General features: G+C 36.7%; 1 non-coding gene and 1 pseudogene across 1 annotated transcript; one reads left to right on the top strand and one right to left on the bottom strand.

The window, feature by feature from the left end:
- Positions 1 to 12835: 12835 nt before the first annotated feature.
- LOC106979074 (high mobility group protein B1-like) lies at positions 12836 to 13613 on the bottom strand (annotated as a pseudogene).
- Positions 13614 to 14428: 815 nt separating this feature from the next.
- Positions 14429 to 14535, top strand: LOC113599045 (U6 spliceosomal RNA). The gene has a single exon (XR_003419782.2). It is a non-coding gene; the product is annotated as a U6 spliceosomal RNA (small nuclear RNA).
- Positions 14536 to 17901: the final 3366 nt, after the last annotated feature.

The raw sequence follows: 17901 nt of genomic DNA, 5'->3' as shown, positions 1-17901 counted from the left end.
TGACGAAAAATATTTTTAATAAAAATTAAAAATAAAAATGATTTTTTTCTCTTTCTGTATTCAAGAAAAAGAAAAGAAATGAAAAAGAGAAAAAAGAAAAAGAAAAAAAGGAAATCATTTAAAAATTTGAAAAAGTGAATACACTGAAGTAGACTAAAATGAAATGATGGAAGTAAAATAGAATTTGAAAAAATTTACACAAAAGTAAAAAATATAGTAAAAAAATGAAAGAAAAATATTTTTAATAAAAATTGAAAATAAAAATGAATTTTTTCTCATTCTGTATTCAAGAAAAAGAAAAGAAGTGAAAAAGAGAAAGAAAGGAAAGAATATTGAATAGATGGACCTGCTAACAGACTGAAATACGACTGAAATTACTTTGCTTTCCCCTAGAAGTCAGACCATGAAGTGCTTTATAGTCCATAAACTAAGCAGGCGGTGAGACTTGTGTTCTTGAAGAGTGAGGTGGGCCCAGTTGGGCAGGGCTTGGTGTAACGGCTCTGTTCTCCACTTGTCAGTGCTGCTAGCCTACTGGATTGTTTTGGCACTCGTAGGTGCGTATACACATGCGCGAGGGTGGTGAAAATGGCGTCACCCAGCTACCCAGTCTCTTGTATCAGAACTCTGTTCTCCCCGATCAGCAATCCCACAACCGTCCTTTGTCTTCAGCTTTTGTCCACTCCCCGCTTCTTCACTGTCTGTGACCAAGCCCCAGGCAGTACCTCTCTCCTGAGTTTTGTCTCAGATGTGGCTGTTTTCCCTGGCCCTGACTTCTGAAGAACTGCAGCTTTGACCCATTCAGCCCCTCTGCGGGAGGATCTCACCGAGCAATGGCTTAATGAGCAATGGCCGAATGTTGGCTGCACCCAGGAACGCTTGATGGACCCTGCTGCTGTCGGTGCCCGGAGACTGTGGCCAGGAGCCAGCCCGCCCCCCAAAAAGATCGCGAGATAGTGTAGCAGAAGGGTTTCAGGGATTATGGAAAATCACAACACACATCTGGGACTAGGCTTCACCCTTAACAACGTTGTTCCAGCACCAGTGAATGTGGCTGTTCTCTGTGGTCTGCTGGGCCCTGGTGGCCTCACAGCCTCTACCAAATGTCCTTCCAGCAGTGGAACCGTTTTTCCCTGTGCGGCCTGAGAACCTCCCGGACCCCACTCTGTTCCCAGGGATTCACCCTTCCCAACAGAGCACTGCCAGGTATCAAGCTGTGGAGTTGCAGACTCTGTGCTCCCCGTTTACAGTCTTTTAAAAAAATTTTTTTTAACGTTTATTTATTTTTGAGACAGAGAGAGACAGAGCATGAACGGGGAGAGTCAGAGAGAGAGAGGGAGGCACAGAGTCTGAAACAGGCTCCAGGCTCTGAGCTGTCAGCACAGAGCCCGATGTGGGGCTTGAACTCACGAACCGTGAGATCATGACCTGAGCTGAAGTTGGATGCTTAACTGACTGAGACACCCAGGCGCCCCCCCTCCATTTACAGTCTTAATGGAATTTAAACTCTCTCCTTTCTCCCTTTTTTTAGTTTAGTCCCTGCAGCTGTTTCTAATTTTCCACTTTCTCTGCAGCTGCTTTTGCGGAGGGGTGCTTTTGCCGTATTCTCCCCACCACCCTCAGTCTCCGTCCTCTCCTCACCTGCAAAAGTGGCTCCCTACCCGCTGCAGCTTCTTGCTCCCCAAGTTCACCTCTCCACACCACATACCTGCTGAATTCTGTGGTTCAGGTTGTGCAGATTGTTTGTTAATCCTCAAATCAGTTTTCTAGGTGTGCAGGGTGGTTTAGTGTTGGTCTGGCTATATTTCATGGATGCAAGACACACAAAAAAGTTCCATGCTGTTCCCCTATTTTGGCTCCCCCCTAAACAAATCAAAAAAATTTTTAATGTTTATTTGTTTTTGAGAGAGAGAGAGATAGACAGACAGAGAATGTAAGGGTGGGGGCAGAGAAAGGAGACACAGAATCTGAAGGAGGCTCCAGGCTCTGAGCTGTCAGCACAGAGGCTGATGTGGGGCTTGAACTCACAGACTGCGAGATCATGACCTGAACTGAAGTCGGGAGCTCAACGGACTGAGCCACCCAGGCTCCTCGAGAAAAGCCTAAAATATTTTTTGATAAACAAGAGTAGTGAAGAGAGACTGGTCCTACCAGGTACTTTACTGCATTATAAAGCTACAGTAATCAACATTATTTTTATAGTATAGAAACAGTATGTACTTTAGAAATTTATTTCTTTATATAATCATTCAACATATAATAAATACAGAGTTTCAAACCAACTGAGTAATAATAGATTATTAAAAATGACATTAGGACAATTATCTAATTATTGAGACCAAAGAATTACTGTTTAGCTTCTCCTTCATATGAATGATCCTAGATAGATTAAAGAAGTCCTAAAAAATGTAGTAGAAATTAATGTGTATATAATTTTGGGATGGTGAAAAATTTTGAAGATATTAAAACCTTAAAGATTGATAATTTATCTACAGGAAAAATTTTAAACTGATTAATTTTTTTAAATGTTTATTTATTTTTGTGAGAGCACAAGCTGGGAGGGGCAGAGAGAGAGAGAGAAAGAGAGAGAGAGAATCCCCAGCAGGCTCTGTACTGTCAGCAGACAGCCCAACGTGGGGCTCAAACCCACAAATCGTGAGATTATGGCCTGAGCTGAAGTCAGACAGTTAACCGACTGAGCTATCCAGGTGCCCCTAAAACTTCTGAATTTTAAACAAACTCCAAACACATAAATTAAAAGAAAAATGGGTGGCTCTTATAACAAAAAGAACAGAAAATAACAAATGTTGGTGAGGATGTGGAGAAACTGGAAACTTTGTCCACTATTGGTGGAAGTGTAAAATGTTGCTGCTGCTATGAAAAACAGCACAGCAGTGCTCCCAAAATTCAGTATCGAATTACCAGGGTGCCTGGGTGGCTCAATGATTTAGGCATCTAACTCTTGATTTAAGCTTAAGTCATGATCTTATGTATCCTGGGTACAAGCCCCATATCAGGCCCTGCGCTGACAGCATGGAGGCTGCTTGGGATTCTCTCTGCCCCTCTTGTGCTCTCTCTCTGTCAAAAATAAAGAAAATAAATTTAAAAAATAAATAAAAATAGAATTACCATGTGATCCAGCAATTTTACTTCTGGCATATAGTCAAAAGAATTGTAGACAAGGACTTGAAAAGATATTTGTATACATAGCAGCATTATTCACAATATCCAAGGGGGTGATGGAACCCAAGTATCCATTGACAGATGAATAAACAAAGTGTGGTGTATACTTTGGAATATTAGTTACCTTAAAATAGAAGGAAGTTCTGACACATGCTACAATATGGATGGACATTGAGGGCATGTATGTGGGTGAAATAAGCCAATCACAAAAGCACAATACTCTATATATTATGAGATATCCAAATTCATGGTGACAGAAATTAGAATGGTAGTTGCCAGGGGCTGGATGAGGATGAGGGGAATTGGGAGTTATTGTTTAATGGGCACAGAATTTCAGTTTTGTAAGGTGAAAGTCTCCTGGAGATGGATGGTGCTGATGGTTGTACAACAGTGTGAATGTACTTAAGGTCACCGAAATTGTACACTTAAAAATGGTTAAGATGGTAAATTTTATGTTATGTGTATTTCACCAAAATTAATAATAATGATAATAATAATAATAGGAATGGTGACACTTATCTGGATTTTATTTACACTCATCTTTCTTTTATTAGCTAAATGACTTTAGGCCAATTTGTTAAACTCTCAGTGTCAAACTTTTTTCATTATATGGTTACTTTGAAGACTCAGTGAAATAATTCCTGTAAAGTGGGTTTTACAGTGCATGGAACATAGTAACTGCTCAATAACTGGATGCTGCCTACTATTATGTTAAAAGTCAAATGATAAACATATATTATAGATGTATAGAGTTGATATGTAAAGAACTTTTAACAAATGAGTGAGAAAATGATACTGCTCCCAGAGTTTGTGGACAAAGGACATGTTAGGCATTTTGGTTTTCAAGGAATAAAGGCATTTCCAGGTTAGCTTTGATTAGGGACTTTTTGAAGAATAAATAAAAGAGATAGAGTCGCACAGAAATCCAAGAATAGGAGAAACAGCTCAAGATTAGAAATAGATCTAAGGTAGTTCCGGGGATTCAGATAGTAGAATCTCCATATATCTCCTCTTGTTTAATCTATGTCTCATTTCTTCTTATCTAATAAATCGTTGCTTCGCACATTTATCCATTTTGTCAACATCACAGATTTTGCTCACTCTTGGTTTGTGCTTCCTTATATCTTTGATTTTTTTTATGACTCCAATTTGCTTTTAGTTGTTCATGGATCTTAGAGCATTTTCAAGCTTCATTTCCTATGGCTAATAGCCTAATTTTTCTCCCATTTATTCAAATCAAATTATTAAAAATGGAATCTGATTGGAATTTTGTTTGTTTTAAGAATCTTATTGGAACTTTCTTTGTTTCTGGCAAAGTTTTTTCTTACCATGTTGTCTTCAAGCTCACTGTTCAGCTGACTTTTGGCTGCCTTTATATTACATGATCAGCTGTAGTCTAATCAACTGTGGTCTGGGTGGCAGATTTCTGTGTGGAACAAAACAGACCATCTAGGGCTGTCTCTTCTGAAGTGGCATTTTTCTTTTTTTACTTTTCTTTTTATTAATCACTTTTGTAATGACCAGATTGTTGAGCTTTTCTAGTTGACGATGAACTCTTCCTTCAGTGTTTATGTCTGCTTTTAATAGTTTCTCCCTGTTTCCATCACCTTGTTCACAAGCTGCTAATCTGTTATCCAATTTTCCATCTGTAAATCAGAACTGGGCAAAAGTGCAGTGGGAATGTAAGATAACCAAACTAGCAAACTTGATTTACCATAATTTATAGAAAACAATAAGTCAATGAACTTTGCATTGGGGTAATTTTTGTTTTTGTTTTTGTTTTGTTCATTTGTTTGTTTTTTGAATATGTACATGATACTGGTGCAGGGGCTTTTGAATTACTTCAGGTTTGTTCTGGGTTCTGGAAAAATGAGGTGGCTAAAGTCTATTAGATTTAGTGTAAGTTTCTCATACATTTGAGCTGATGTGACACCTTTATTCACAGTGTAACATATTCCTTTATGTATTACTTTCTTCGGCATAGTGCCTTTCTGTGAATTGTTTCCTTTTCAGTTAAAAAAAATAAGCCAAATTTTCTTGTTATCTTTTGGTTAAGGAAGGGAGTACTTTTTTTCAGGGAAAACAATTAAAAGTAATATAGAACTCTACAGTGTGAAATCAAGATGATCTTTTTATGCAAATACTACCTTAAAGTTTTTAACCATCTGTTCTTAATTGTGCTTGTGGGAGATTATTCTCATATTCTAAGAGACGTATTGTGAATGCTTAGGTATGTATCTAAGACAGCTCAAGAAAGTAGGGATCAGCATCATGTATGTTAAAAATTTGTCAAAGGAAAAATTTTTACCTGTATTTGTGCATGAAAGATGGAAATGGAAAGAAAAATACATAAATTTTCTATTTCAGTGGTGGAAAGGTAAACCATTGTGATTCTATTCGGGGGCCCACATACATGCATATCATGTAGTAAGACAATAGCAATAAACTATTTCTATTTTTTCTTGTTTGTTAAAAATTAAGCCTTGTTGTTTTCCAGGACGTTCAGTGATTTTAAAGGAAGATAACACAAAGATGGATAGGGGCATGTGATTGGCTCAGTCAGTAAAGCATCCAGCTCTTGATTTCGGGGCAGGTCATGATCTCACCATTCATGAACTATAGCTCTGCATCGGGCTTTGTGCTGACAACGTGGACCCTGCTTGGAATTCTCTCTCCCTCTCTCTCTCTCCCTCTTTCTGCCCGTCGCCCACTCCCACCACACACACACACACACACACTCTCTCTCTCTCTCTCTCTCTCAAAAAATACAAACATGGACAAAGTATAGCCTCTATCCCACCTATACCTGGGGAAGTCAGTATATTTTTAATGTAAAAAATTGGTGGTAGCTTGCAAAGGAAGACTCCCTGAAAACTCTCAGAATGAATCTTGAGTCTTGGAGTGCTAGTACCAAGTGGGTAAGATGCTGGGACAACAGAGTCAACAGTATTTCTGGATTGCACATTAAATGCAGAATACAGAAAAGGATATAATACTGGTTCCAGTTTTGGGTCATGTGATTTATGCATAGTCTGATGGATTTATAGATGGGCAGAGAAATATCAATGGTATCAAATATTGTTAAGATTGTCAGTTTGACTGCAGACAAGCAGCATAAATAAACCTCTGTCCAAGTGGGAATTTGTTCTGTGGCTTTTTCTCTCTTTCCAACTCAGCAAAACCCAAAAAGACCTTGGAGATCAAATACGCACATTTTATAAATTAAGAAATGGGGGGTTTAAAGAGGTTGAACAAGTTGCTCTAGGTAACCCAGCCAGAGAGTGGTTGAATCAGAATGGGAAGCCAGATTTGTAGTGAAATTGACATTTTGATATACCGCATGGAACTTTCACCCTGTTGTGCTTGTGGAAATAGTAAATCATTCCACACTGTACTACTAAAATAACTCTTTTGAAGTTTGTTACTATTTCTTGAGGCTTAAAATTGTTGTTTGTTTGTATTGGGCAGCCTTAATGGTTCTTCTCATACATAGAGAATTTATGACTGAGTCTTCTCCTTGTATGTTTTAAAAGGTGATCAGAGGTTATTAATGGACATATTGTGGGACCAGTATCTTGCTTTGTGTCAGAGTAAGCAGATGAAATGTGGTTGTGTAATCACTGTGTGTTGGTAATGACTCTAGACTGCAAGCTAAAACATCTGGATTATGGTCCCACTTCTGCATTAATTAACTGTGTGTTCTGAGTCTTAATTTCCTCATTTGACCAAAGAAGCCTTCAGTTAAATAATCTCTAAGGTCCCCATAAACTGAAATATATAATATTCTAGATCAGGAAAAAGTTAGGGAAATTTTAGTCTACACTTATAACAGGGCTGATATGGGCTAAAGATTTGAAAAAAGTCTAAGTCTACTTCATAACAATTCACTAAAAAATTGTCCAACTCTTAATTTCATACTGGATTTTGGATTTTCTTACTCACAAAATTATTAACTTGAACTTTCAAGCAGTAAGAAGCAAGTACATCTGTCTTTATAAATGCATTATAACTATACTGAACTCCCTGTACCACTAATAAACGTGCTCCCATGCTTACTGGCCTTTGCACATATTGTTTTCCCTGACTACCATTCCTTCTACCTTATCTTGGCTCTGGCCTAGCAAACTCCTACCTTTCCTTTAAAATCCATCACAAATGTTACCTCCTTGAGAAGAGTCCTATAACTATCTTGCTTGTCAGTCAAACCAGTATTTATTGTTTCCCTACTATGTGCAAAGAATTCTGTCAGTAGCTAAGGATGGTCACAGCTCCAGCTCTCATACCTTAGTAAGGAAGGTTGACAGCAAGTAAATAATTATAAGTAAACAGTAATTACAGCAATACAAAATAATGTGAGGGAAAAGCATGGAGTGCTCTTGGAAGGTCTATTGGGAGGAACTAAAGTCAGGCAGCATTGGTGTCTCTCTTCTCTGGATTCCCAAAGCATTTTATTGCATATCTCTACTATGACACCAGTATTAGAAGTTAAGTATCTATCTCTTTTAAGCCTGTGTTGTAGCTACTAGCCACATATAGCCTTTTAAATTTAAATTTAAAAGTAATTAAAGTAAAATAAAATAAAATAAAATAAAATAAAAATTTATTTCCTCAGTCACAGTAGTCACATTTCAAGTGCTCAGTAGCTACATTTTCTAGTGGCTATCATATTGAACAATGCAGATAGAGAATATTCCCATCATCACAGAAAGTTTTATTGAACAGTGTTGCTCTAGACTACGAATTCTCCAATATCAAATATTGTGTTTCATTTGTCTTTGTATCTCTAGGGCCTGGAACAGTTATTCACATAACAGAAGCTCAATACTGATTGATTGATTCATTTACTTAAAAAATATTTGTGTATATGCCTATTATATGGCAGGTACAATTCTAGGTATTGAAGGTAAAATAGTGAACAAAAAATAGTTTCAACTTCCATGGAGCTCACATTTTAGTGGGGTTGAGAAGAAATGGACAACAAACCAACAAGCAAATATATAATCTATCAGATGGTGATGAATACTATGGAGAAAAATCAAACAGGTTAAGTTACATATCAAGTAGCAGGAGGACAAGGCTTGGGTGTGATGGATTGACTTTTTATATAAAGTGGACAAGAAAGGCCTCATTGAGGAAACGAGTCATGTAGAAGGAGCAGCAAACGATGTCCCTGAGGCAGGAGTGTGTTTGACTTGTTCCAGGAACAAGGAGGAGACTGGTGTTCCTAGAGTTGAGTGAGTACTGCAAAGCATCATAGAAATGATAGTGGACAGCAGAGTAAGGAGCAGGGCTTTTGATACTCCAAGTGAGATGGGAAAATATGGGACTTGTTGAGCAGAGGAATGAAGGGATTAGAATTATGTTTTAAGTGTGATTGATCCAGCTGTTGCATTGGAAATAGACTGAAGGGGTTAAAGCCGAAGACCAGTGAAAGGTTTTAAGGTAGGGGAAAATAGCAGCTTGAATGGGTGGTGATCATGAAGGTGGTTGAGTAGTGTCCACATTTTGAATATACATCAGGCACTATATGCTGATGGATTGGATGGGAATTGGGAAGGGAGGAAAGAGTCAGGGATGACTCCAAGCATGTTGGCCTGTGCAAGTAGAAGAATGGACTTTGCATCAACTGAAGTGAAGACTGGAAGTTGTAGATTGGGTAGGAAAATCAGGAATTTGGTTTTGGAAATATTAAGTTGAAACATCTGTTGGGCATGAGTTATATACTGGTGTCTGAGGTCCAGCTAGAGGTATAAATGCTTGTTGACTGACTAACTGAATGAGTGAATGAAAAATTACTATCTTAAAATAGCAGTTCTGAATGTGAAGCTGCAGGGTTTAGATGTGGGGAATAGTTTGTACACAGACAAGACAAATTTCAAAGACGAGGCCTTAGAATGTGAACAAGCTGTAGATGTGTGGCCAAATAAGTAAGATTGATTAATACATTCCTATGATTATTATTCGAACAGGGATTTGGGGATCTTAAATTCAAAATATCCTCTGGTTCAGAAGATGGGACAGGATGTGTTAGTTTCCTATGGTTGCTATAACAAATGACTACAAAGTTAGTAGCTACAATAATGCAAAGTTATTATTTACAGAGGAGCAAGTCAGAAATTTAAAGTGAGTCTCAGGCTAAAATCAAGGTGTATGCCAGGCTGTGTTTCTGTTTAGAGGTTCCAGGGGAGAATTTGTCTTTCTCACATTGTAGCACTCTCTGGCTCTCCTGCATCTCTCTTTTACTTATAAGAACCCTTGTAATTACATTGAGCTCACCTGAATAATCCAGAATAATCTCCCCATCTCACGGTAGTTGATTGGCAATCTTAATCCCATCTGGAACCTTAATTCTCCCTTGCCATGTAATATAATATATTCACAAATTCTGGGGATTAGGATGTGGATACCTTAGGAGAGGTGATGTCTTGAATTCTTTCTTTTACTGCCAAAAGATCAATATACAATAATAGAAGTGATTGAGAGGATCTCTAAAGTATAAACAAACTCCAATTAGACATCCTCTCAAATGCTTTTATTACTATATATTGATCTTTTGACACTAAAAGCCAAAAGAGGCTGAGAAAAGCTAAGCAAAGAACAATTTGAACAGGAATCCACATTTATATGAAGTTCTGTTTTCAATTAACTTAAGAATATTTATGGTATATGTAAAAACAAACTCAGACCTAAGAATATCATGCTGGAGGGTGTATATGTATGTGCCTGTATTTGTGTAATTACTCCATATAAACATAATTATTGGTTATAAATTTTATGTAAAATCATATTAAATGAATACTAGAGTTTGTTCTATGCTACTCTCAGGATTTATTTTTGGTTGTTTATGTATATCTTAGATTTATAAGGGCCTTATTTTCTGAACTTAATCTGTAAAATGCAAATGTCCTTATGGGTCATAGGATTGAACATTTGAGGCTGAGAGTATCCTGGAGTAACTATTGTATTTTGTTGGTCTCAGAAGTGTTAAATCTTATTCTGAAATGTCTCTCCTAGTCATTGTCACCAACATTCTCATGGCTGCCTTTTCAGCCCAGGCCAGGATGGCTGTTATCAGTTTTCTAACTGGTGCTACTCAGGTGAATCTGGAGGCAGAGAGTACAGTGGGTTAAGAGAGTGTTCTGGAATCAAATTATCAGAGTTCAGTCTTATTTTGGCTACCTTCTAGATGGATGGCTGTAGACATTTACCTCACCTCTGTAAACCTCAGTGTCCTGTCCTATACAATGGGGATAGTACTGATTGCATAGAACTGTTATGGGGTTTATATTAAATTAGGAGTTAATGAACTTGACTAAGACAGCAAATTGTCAACTTACTGATTCTCAGATCCAAATCTATCTCTTGTTGTCCTGGCTTTTGATAATTGAACTGGACCATTTGCCAACTGATGCAATGGTAGGTTTGTTAATAGAGTGTGCTAGAAGGGTCCTGCAAGGCATAGTAGAGGATGAAGCTTTTCTTCCCAGTTTTTGGGTCTTTTTTTTCCTCCTAAGGCCCAGCTATCGGTATGTGGGAAACCCAGTGGAGGTCACCCTCCAGTGAGTTTCTCTGTCACTGCAGTGGGCAGTTTTCTATATGCCATCTCTGACCTGCCCATATTCCAGGAGGCAGCTTCCATTAGACGAGCTTTGGCCTATGGTATCCCAGCAAATGTTACTGGCATCTCAGTGAACAGCTTCCTATGAAAGAGTTCTAACCCATGTTATCCCAGAAATCCCTGCTACCCAGCAGGCTCTAATCACCTTCTCCAAGGCTGAGGTGTGAATCTCAGACTGGTATTTAATAAATACCAGTAGGGTTTATTCTAGGATGACAGAGACGGTTTAACTTTATAAAATCTGTAATTAACCATGTTAACATATTGACAGAGAAAAATATGCTCATCTTAAGTTAACAAATCTTAAAAAAAAACTGTGAATAAAAAAAAGATGTCTACATAAAACTTAATGTGAACTTCACATTTAACGGTGAATTAGAAGCATTCTCTTAAAGTCAGAAATAATTTAAGATGCCTGCTGTCACCACTTGGATTTAGCATTGTACTGGATGTCCTAGCTAGCTCAATATGACATGGAAAATAAATAAGAGGTATGGGGAATAGAAGAATAAGAAACCAAATTGCCATTGTCACAGATGATATAATTATATACATATGAAATTTAAGGGAATCTAGTAGAAGTAATCAGAATTCATCAAGGAAAATGCTTACAAAACTGTACATTAAAATTAATGGCACTTGAGTACCATCAGGTACAATAGATTTAGAAATGTAATTTTAAAATATCCTATTCTTTTAGTCACAGAACTATAAAATATGTGAGATTAAATTTAACATAATATACATATGACTTTTATAGAAAAATTTATAAAACATTATTGAAGAATATATACAAAGACCTAAATAAATGGAGAATAAAGCCATGTTTTTGGGCAGGAAGTCTCAGTATTTTAAAATTTTGATTCGCCCCAAAATAATTTATGAAAGCAAAGCTAGTTCAATCTAAATCTTAAGTTTTTTCAGAACCTGTCAAGCTGTTTCAAAAATTTATGTGGATGAATAAGGGGCCACGAATAACTAAAGGAAAACACTTGAAGAAGATTAAAGAGAATGAACTTACTTTATCATTATTAACAGTTGTTATAGGGGCATCTGGTTGGCTCCGTAACCCAAGTTGGGTTAAACATCCAACTTCGGCTCAGGTCATGATCTCAGGTTCATGGGTTCGAGCCCTGCATCGGGCTCTGTGCTGACAGCTCAGAGCCTAGAGCCTGTTTTGGATTCTGTTTCTCTCTCTCTCTCTCTCTCTCTCTGCCCCTCCCCAACTCATACACTGTGTCTGTCTCTCAGAAATAAATAAACATTAAAAAAAATAAAATAAAAGAGTTGTTATAAAGATACAGTAATTAAAATGTGTTGTATTAGCAGAAGGTTACACAAATACATCCGTGTAAACAGAACAGGGAGCCTAGAAACAGCCACGTGTGTATATGAAAAATTAACCTATGAGAGTAGTGGCTTTCTGGTCAATGGTGAAAGATAAGATGATGGTGAGGCAATGGACTAGTCATACAGGAGAAATAAATTTGTAGGCCTACCTCCCACCATACACAAAAATTCATCCTAAATGGATTAATAACATAAAGACAAATTGAAAAATATAAAAAAGTAATGAAAACAACTATGATGTTGGAAGTTAAGAAAAGAGCTCTTACACAAGACTTGAGAAGCACAAAGCTTAAAAAGATTATTAACTTTAGCTATTTAAAACAAAAAAGATCTGTACATAAAAGGCCATAAAATGAAAAGATAAACCCCATACTGGGTGAAAATATTTGTAATCCAAGCAACCAATAAAGTATTAATAAATATATGTATTAAATAAAACTTTAAAAGCAATAAAGGAAAATATTTCAATAAAGAATGACAAAAGATATGAAGAGTCAATTAATAGAAGAAAATTTTAAGACCGATAAATAAACAGTTGTAAATTCTCACTGATAGTTATGGGTAATGAAATTTAAAACAAAATGGGGCAACATTTCACTAACAAGTAGATTGCTAAAACTTAAAAACTGATCATATGATGTGTTTTGCAATAATATCAGAACATAAGAACTTTCAAAAACTGCTGGTCTTAGGATACATTGGTGCCTCTGCTTTGTTTTGTTTTGTTTTATTTTTACATTTCAATTTTTTTCTTTAAGGGGAGTGAGTTGCATATGGGGGAGGGTTAGATGCTTTATAGACAAGGAAAAGAAACTAATAGAACCAATTTATTCATCATAATCTTCATATTCATCTTCTTCATCCTCCTCCTCCTCTTCATACTCTTCATCCTCCTTGTCTTCCTCCTCTTCTATTTTTTTCTTGCTTTTCCCAGCCTTGACGACTTCCTTTTTTTGCCACATCAGGCTTTCCTTTTTTAGCTTGATATACAACAATATCCTTTTCATGTTTTTCCTTCAGCTTAGCAGCCTTCTTTTCATAAAGCCACTTGTCATCTGCAGGAGAGTACTCCATATCTCTCCCAGTCTCTTTGCAATATTGCCAACAGATAGGTCAGGATGCTGTCCTTTGAGTTTTGGGCGATACTCAAAACAAAACAAGAAAAAGGTTGAAGGAATCCCCTTGGGTGCATCGGGATCCTTGATCTTCTTTTTTGTTTCCACTTTAGGGGGGACATGAGTTTTCATTTCTCTTCCATAATGGGCCCTGTTTGCTTTTGCCACGTCTTCAAATTTTCCTTTGGAAAATTTGGAACATGGTCTTCCATGTCTTTGAGCACTTAGAAAACTGAGAAGTTGGCTGAAGCATCTGGGTGCTTCTTCTCGTGTTCCTCTCATCAAGTTTGCATACAGAATGCATATGATGACATTTTGTATCTTGGCTTCTTAGGATCTCCTCTGCCCATGTTTAATTATTTTCCTCAGCCAGGCACTAAGTTACCCAGTGCCTGTCTGGTTCTCACTTGCCCTGTCACTGTCTCTATGGAGCTCAATGTACTGCGGTGTCTGTGTCTGGTGAATGTACTTTGGAAAGTAATTTAATAATCAATGTCTATGGACTTGAGAATGTATACACACTACAAGATTACATTTCTACTTTTAAGTTATATATTGTGGTTGAACTCTCAAATGAAAAGGCATTCTCAAAATTATCATTGCAGCCTTGTTGTACTAACAAAAATTGAAAGGATCATAATTGTGCAAGAATAAGGAAATGGATAAATTAAGAAGAATGTATTAGAATATTAACAATTTTAAAAATGTACTGGAAGAGTTCATGTCAGCATTCTGTGATTCTCTTACAGAGGTAAGGGATGGTATCTCTAACACTTTATTCATATCTTTATTTTTTTGTATCTGCTACATTTTATTTTATAAATATCTGAGGCAGATATTGCCAAATATCAACATTTGTTAAATTGGGGGAAGGGTGCTTCATATTTTGTTATATGGTTGAGACTTGAACAATGTAGTTTTGAACTGTGCAGGCCCACCTTTATGCGGACTATTTCAATAAACACAGTACAGAATGTAAGTGTATTTTCTCTTCCTTATGGTTTTCCTAATAACATTTTGTTTTCTTTAGCTTACTTTATTGTAAGAATACAGTGTATAAGACATATAACATGCAAAATATGTGTTAGTCAACTATTGCTGAGGTTTCTGGTCAGGATTAGGCTAAAATCATTAAGTTTTTGGGGAATCAAAAGTTACACATGGAGTGCTTGCTTCGGCAGCACACATACTAAAATGAGAACGATGCAGAGAAGATTAGCACGGCCCCTGCACAAGGGTGACACACAAATTCTTGAAGTGTTCCATATTAAAAAAAAAGAGTCATATATGGGTTTTTGACTGTGTGAGGGTTGGCACTTTTAACTCCCACAAGTTTCAAGCGTCCACTGTATTATTATCTGTACTATTCCATATGTATGAAATAGTTCATAGTTAAAATTAAAATATTTATTTAAATGAAGGCAATACTCAAAATGTTAAGGTGTTTACCTATTCCTTATTTTGCCCCACTGCATAAGGTTGAGACTGTGGCTGTAATTTTAGATGGAGTCTTAAGTCTCAGTACTAAGAGAAGATATCTTGCTAATGATCATAAAAGAAGGGATTCTTAATCTTGGTTTCATTAGTGCTGTGCTCTAATTAACTAAGCTAACTGTCCACAGGTGACGACATTTATAAACAAATAAAAACCTTTGCTTGATGAGTTTGGACACTCATATGATTAAGATAAGGAACAGCTGTATTGCTTGTGGGACCAAGAACAACAAGATGCTGTTAACATTGCTAGTCAATCTGACATGAAAAATGTTACATAGTATAGAACATTTGGGCTATTAACATCTAACTATCAAATAAAATTTTAAGTTGCATTTTTTATTGAGAGGATAGTTAGCAGTGGTTTGTTTTAATTTAATTTTTATAAAACAACTATGTGTGTAGAGTTGAAAAAACAGTAACTTTGAAGAGAATTTGAGGACTCTGAAAAGAAGAAAAGAATCTCTTTTCTGCATTTACAGATATTTCAGAAATCCCATTTCATTTGCGAGGGTTAGGTTTCTAAAAATCTCATGGCAAGACAATTTCTTAAAGTTTTATTTATTTTTTGGTTATGGGACTTAAGGACCTAAGAGAAATATAGGGTAGGAATAACAACATTTATAGAGTAGATACGTCAAAGCTTATATATACACATGCATGTGTGCATATACTTATGCATATAAAATATGTATAATTTAAGTGATACTAAAATATAAAATGCAACAAGAAAGTTAATGATATTATTCATAGTTTTTTTTGAGTAATAGCAAATATTGAATTGGTTTCATTTATTTTTTATTGGAAAGGGAGGGAGCTGGCTTCTCCTACTCAAACCATGGTTCTTTACTCTCTCATCATTCAGATTGAGGTTTGAATTTAGTTGTACATTTGTGGCTTTGAGGGAGTTTGATGGCTAAGCATGGCTAATTGGCCCTGTTGAATGGTTTAGACACTTCAGAAGACATTTTCTGAAGTAACTTTTGGTTGTATAAAGTATGATCTTTGGGTAAGGTTGTGTTGGATTGGTTTTAGAGTATGCTAAAATGCTAAAGTTGGAAGTTTTTAGAATAATTTCCCCATCATTATTCCCCCAAAGCAGTAACAGAAAGGAGAATGAGGAAAGAGAGATCTGTGCCTTCTCAGAGACAATGCTATGGTTCTTGATCATCTGATCGATGCTAGTTACAGAAGAGGCCCAGCAATGCCCACATATTAGATTTGGAATTGTCATGGTCACTGAAAATGTTTAGAGAAGGAAATTCTCTAAACTTACGTAAAGGAACATAATGTAAAAGGAACTTATGGTCAGAGAGGGAGAACTCTAAACATATCTGACTGCATTAAACCATAGAATTATAGAATCCTATGTTATTAAAGCTGGAAGAAACCTTAGAAGTTTTCTAGTTTAACCTTTTCATTTTTCATCTATCGTAGAGATATTTAAAACTGTGTCTAAAGGCACCATTGGCTCAATTCTTTTCTAATTTATTTTGACAGTCATAACAGTCAAACCAATTGTGTGTAAAAGAGACACAGAGACAATTTCAATGGGATATTAACCTCTTGATACATTATTTTAAATATCAGTCATAAAAAAGCCAAGGTTTAGAAGCCCAGCTTATGGCTTATGTCATCCTGCATATTTTAAATGCACCATAGTTGGAATTTAAATGCCAAATTGTCTAGATATCTTATACTGCCAAATATGCTTTAAATAGACAAGAACTATGCTATTTATAACCTCAGAACACCATGAAAAACCTCATTTTCCTAAGTGTGAAGTGTGGAAGCTAGGATGAAAGAGAGTGTTTCACTTGGTTTATAAGCTTTAAAATATTAAAAATAAGGAACTCCAAACCAAGACCTGGCTTCCAACATTTGATGAGTATTTATTTGATGAGTATAAACTATCTCTCTGGAAAAACTGCCTCATTCTGGTTAAAAATTTTTTTTTCAAAGTGTTCTCAAAAATGGTCTTCCAAGTAGGTGTGAGTAGTTCACAAAGTGGGAAAATTCACCAAGAGAAATTTTTAAAAGCCCACGAAGTTTTTCTGGAGAAAAATGGAGAGAACCTCTGGAGGATGTATATATGAGGTAAAATAGAACTTATAGGAAACACAGAAATCCTTTCAGGCTTCCAGGTCACTGCACACTTTTTTCTGACAGAAAGCAAGATGGAATTTAATATTCAAAAATTTTGTTAGGGGAGATGGCTATGAAAAGAAATAAAAGAAGGTGTCCTAAGAGGCTGAGAGACTCATTAATTATGAGGCAAACCTGGGGCTCCTGGGTGGCTCCGTCGGTTAAGCATCTACCTTTGGCTCAGGTCATGATCTTGCGCTTTTGAGTTAGAGCCCCGTGTCGGGCTCTGTGCTGACAGCTCAGAGCTTGGATCCCACTTCAGATTCTGTGCCTCCCTCTCTCTCTGCCCCCTCCCCCACTCACACTCTGTCTTGCTGTCTCTGTCTCAAAAATAAATAAAGAATAAAAATAATAATAAAAAAGAATAACTATTAAAAAAATATGGGGCAAACCTGACTTTAGGTGAAAGAGAGAAGAAAGGTCAGCAGAAGCATCCTAGATTGCTGGGCAGTCAAGGCCTTGAGCCCAAGTGGGACAATAAAGGAGTCTTATTATCTCCCAGGATCCAGGAACTCATCTGCCTGAGTAGCCCTGCTGCACATGGTCAATGGGAGATAGCTGCCTGTGGGAGTACAGACTTGGGGCAAGGACTCAGAAGGATTTCATAGAATAGCAGCTGGCGCTGTGGATCAATTTCACTAATAGGATGTCTGCATGAGGAATTCTTATAGCTGCTACATCAAACCAAAATTATGGGCTAAATTATGAAACAGACAGTTTAATCTGCTTTCTCCCCACTTTTCTTTCTTCACCACATCTCTTTTCCTTTATAGAGTGTTTCTTCTTCCCTACTCCTCTTAGACATTTAGTTACAGCCTTTGAAATATCTTCTACTCTGGGAAAATGGTTTGTTCCTGCAAAATATCTAATATTCACAGTAGGGCAAAATTCCATGTTCCTTAAATATTTTGCTTTTGTATCCCCTAAAAGAATAAAAAAAATGAGCAACTTGCTCACAAATTCTTGGTTTGGAGTGCTTTCTTTTTAATATTTTAAAGC

Source organism: Acinonyx jubatus, chromosome B2, assembly GCF_027475565.1.
Source record: "Acinonyx jubatus isolate Ajub_Pintada_27869175 chromosome B2, VMU_Ajub_asm_v1.0, whole genome shotgun sequence".
In the NCBI taxonomy this organism is placed as follows: Eukaryota; Metazoa; Chordata; class Mammalia; order Carnivora; family Felidae; genus Acinonyx; species Acinonyx jubatus.
This window is presented reverse-complemented; position numbering and strand designations above follow the sequence as displayed.